This window comes from Bison bison, unplaced genomic scaffold (assembly GCF_000754665.1).
Source record: "Bison bison bison isolate TAMUID 2011002044 unplaced genomic scaffold, Bison_UMD1.0 scf7180017864119, whole genome shotgun sequence".
Classification (NCBI taxonomy): domain Eukaryota; kingdom Metazoa; phylum Chordata; class Mammalia; order Artiodactyla; family Bovidae; genus Bison; species Bison bison.
Genome location: NW_011494691.1, coordinates 814,849 through 818,862, shown reverse-complemented (window position 1 = coordinate 818,862; position 4,014 = coordinate 814,849). Strand labels below are relative to the sequence as shown.

The 4,014-nt window shown below is 40.8% G+C and overlaps 1 pseudogene; it reads left to right on the top strand.

Moving 5' to 3' along the window:
• Positions 1–560: 560 nt before the first annotated feature.
• LOC104988291 lies at positions 561–1,369 on the top strand (annotated as a pseudogene).
• The last annotated feature ends 2,645 nt before the right edge of the window (positions 1,370–4,014 follow it).

Below are 4,014 nucleotides of genomic sequence, written 5' to 3'. Positions count from 1 at the left end.
GGAGGCCTTACAAATAGCTCAGAAAAGAAGAGAAGTGAAAGGCAAAGGAAAAAAGGAAAGATAGACCCATCTGAATGCAGAGTTCCAAACAATAGCAAGGAGAGGTAAGAAAGCCATCCTAAGTGAACAATGCAAAGAAATACATGAAAACAGTAGAATAGAAAAGACTAGAGATCTCTTCAAGAAAATTAGAGATACCAAGGGAACATTTCATTAAAAAGGTAGGCACAATAAAAGACAAACAATATGGACCTAACAGAAGCAGAAGATATTAAGAAGAGGTGGTAAAAATACACAGAAGAACTATACAAAAAAAGTCTTGGGGGCCTGAACAGCGCAGGGATTGGCTCCGGAGGACGGAGCTGTAGTCCAGTAGCAGCCCAACTGGGCGCAGTTCAGCACAGGCGGTTTGACTGCTCTCCACAGCCAGGAGGTTTCCTCAGCCCCGTTGTCTTCCGCTGCTGGCGCTGGGCTGTGTGGCTGGAGACTGGACGCGTATCTGCGCTCCTCGCTGCTCCACCCCCACGGCTGCAGCTCGGCTTGTCAACAGCACACACACCATGATGAAGAAAGACAAGAAATCCTTCAACCAGAGCCTGGCCGAATGGAAGCTCTTCGTCTCCAACTGGACCACCAAGAGCTGAGGTTTGATCGTACTCTTCCACCTAGTCTGTTATGGGTTCCTGGCTGCACTCTTTTCATTCACAATGTGGACCATGCTTCAGACTCTGAACGATGAGGTTCCAAAATACCATGACCAGATTCCTAGTCCAGGATTTACAGTTTTTCCAAAAGCAGTGTCGGCGTTGGATTTTTCATTCACTCTGTCTGATTCAGAATCCTATCAAGGGTACATTGATGACCTTAAGAAATTTCTAAAGCCATATGGCTTAGAAGAATAGAACAATCTCACAGACTGGAACCTTTTTTGAGCAGAAGATTCCAGAATACACAACATGTCAGTTTCTTCTCGCCTTATTTGAAGGATGCAGTGGTGTGGATGATCCCACGTTTGGCTACCAAGCAGGAAACACTTGTGTTCTTATGAAAATTAACAGAACAATTGGATTACAGCCTCAAGGAGAACCAAGGATAGACGGTATTGCAAAGAGTGAAAGCACAGCAGTTCTATCAATTTATTCTCCCAATGAAAAGATAGATTTAAAATATTTTCCATATTATGGAAAAAAAACTGCATGGGAGCTACCTGCAGCCACTAGTTGCCATCCAGCTCAGCTTTGGTAGTGATGCTGAAGTAAAAGAAGCAATGGTTGAGTGCAAGATTGATGGATCACCCAACCTAAAAACCCAGAATGACCATGACAAGTTTTTAGGACAAGTTACATTCAAGATCACCATGCATGCATAGTAGGAGTTAGGATGTCTCCACAGAGTAAACGTTGTGTTGTCTGGCTTCATTTTGTATCAGCCAAACCTGTCATTCCAGAATTATGAGACCACCTTGGAGAAAGGTGGAGTGGGACATGACACTGGGGTAACATAATGTGCTTCCAGATGATAGTGGTCCATGTCTTTCCAAGTAATTGTGTGTTGCCTCTGTTGCTTTTTGAACCATGTACAGTCACTAGATAGCAACTGTGAACTCCTGATTCTGAACATGTAGGTTGGGAATCTTCTCCAATTTTTATGTGGTTTAGTTGCCAAGTGTCTAAAGCTTAATGTGCTGTGTTATGTAAATACTTTGTAGATTTAACACTGGTTAACTGTCATATTTTGATGCTAGCAAAGTTTTAGGGGATAAAATGGTATCTGACCAAAATCAAATGACTTTATACCTGCAAGAAAATCAGCTTGTGGAAAACTTCTGTGCATGAGGAGGAAAAAGGAAAATAAAAGTGGATTTGAAAGGTAAAAAAAAAAAATTCTAATGACCAGATAATCACAATTACTCACCTAGAGTCAGACCTCCTGAAGAGCGAAATAAAGTGGCCCTTAGGAAGCATCACTACGAACAAAGTTAGTAGAGGTGATGGAATTCCAGCTGAGCAATTTCAAATCCTGAAAGATAATGCTGTTAAAGTGGTGCACTCAATATGTCAGCAAATGTGGAAAACTTAGCAGTTGCCACAGAACTGGAAAAGGTCGTTTTCATTCCAAAACCAAAGAAGGGCAATGCCAAAGAATGTTCAAACTATGGCACAATGACACTCATTTCACACGCTAGCAAGGTAATGCTCAAAATCCTCCAAGCTAGGCTTCAACAGTACATGAAACTGAGAACTTACAGGTGTACAAGCTGGGTTTAGAAAATGCAAAGGAACCAGAGATCAAATTGCCAACATCTGCTAGATCATATAAAAAGCAAGAGAATTCCAGAAAAACATCTGCTTCATTGACTATGCTAAAGCCTTTGACTGTGTGGATCTCAAAAAACTGTGGAATATTCTTAAAGATTTGGGAATACCAGGCTACCTTACCTGCCTCCTGAGAAACTTCTATGCATATCAAGAAGAAACAGTTAGAACTGGACATGAAACAATGGACTAGTTCCAAATTTGGAAAGGAGTATGTCAAGGCTGTATATTGTCACCCTGCTTATTTAACTTCTCTGCAGGGTACATAATACGAAATGCCGGGCTGGATGAAGAAGCACAAACTGGACTCAAGATTTCCAGGAGAAATATCAATAACCTCAGATATGCAGATGACACCACTCTTATGGCAAAGAGGAATTAAAGAGCCTCTTGATGAAGGTGAACGAAGAGAGTGAAAAATGTGGCTTAAAACTCAACATTCGTAAAACCAAGATCATGGCATCCAGTCTTATCACTTCATAGCAAATAGATGGGGAAACAATGGAAACTGTGACAGACTTTATTTTCTTGGGCTCCAAAATCACTGCAGATGGTGACTGTAGCCATGAAATTAAAATATGCTTGCTTCTTGGAAGAAGAGCCGTGATCAACCTAGACAGCACATTAAAAAGCAGAGATATCACTTTGCAGACAAAGGTACATCTAGTCAAGGCTATGGTTTTTCCAGTAATCAAGTATGGATGTCAGAGTTGGACCATAAGGAAGGCTGAGTGCCGAAGAATTGATGCTTTTGAACTGTGGTGTTGGAGAAGATTCTTGACAGTCCCTTGGACAGCAAGGAGATCCAACCAGTCATTCCTAAAGAAAGTGAACCCTGAGTATTCATTGGAAGGACTGATGCTGAAGCTGAAGCTCCAATACTTTGGCCATCTGATGTGAAGAGCCAACTCATTGGGGAAAAAAAAACCCTGAATTTTGGAAAGATTGAGGGTGAGAAAAGGATGGGACAACAGAGGATGAGACGGTTGGATGATATCGCCAGCTCAATGGACATGAATTTGAGCAAGCTTTGAGAGATGGTGAAGGACAGGGAAACCTGGAATGCTGCAGTCCATGGGGTCGCAAAGAGTAGATCATGACTGAATGACTTAAGAACAACAACAAATATTTAGTGAGCATCTCTTCATCTACTTTTTAGACATCTGTCTCTTTGGAGAAATGTCTATTTAGTTCTTCCACCCATTTTTCAATTGGGTTGTTTTTTTCTCTGTTATTGAGCCGCATGAGCTGTTTGTATAGTGTGAAGATCAACCCTTCTTTTCTCTTCTTTTCCTAGCTATCTATAAGGTCTCCTCAGACAACTTTTTTGCTTGTCTTTTCTTCCTAACACCATACACAAAAATGAGCTCAAAATGAATTAAAACTTAAATGTAAGGTCAGAAAGTATAAAGCTCTTCAGGGAACACATAGGCAGAACATTTCTTGACATGAACACAGCAAGATCCTCTTTGACACACTGCCTGGAGTAATGGAAATAAAAAAATAAAAATAAATGAATGGGACCTAATCAAACTTAAAAGCTTTTACACAGCAAAGAAGAAGTGGAGTAGCCCTCATGTAGTCAACAAAAGTCTGAAATGCAGTACTTGGATACAATCTCAAAAATGACAGAATGATCTCTGTTCATTTCCAATGCAAATAATTCAATATCACAGTAATCCAAGTATGCCCCAACCAC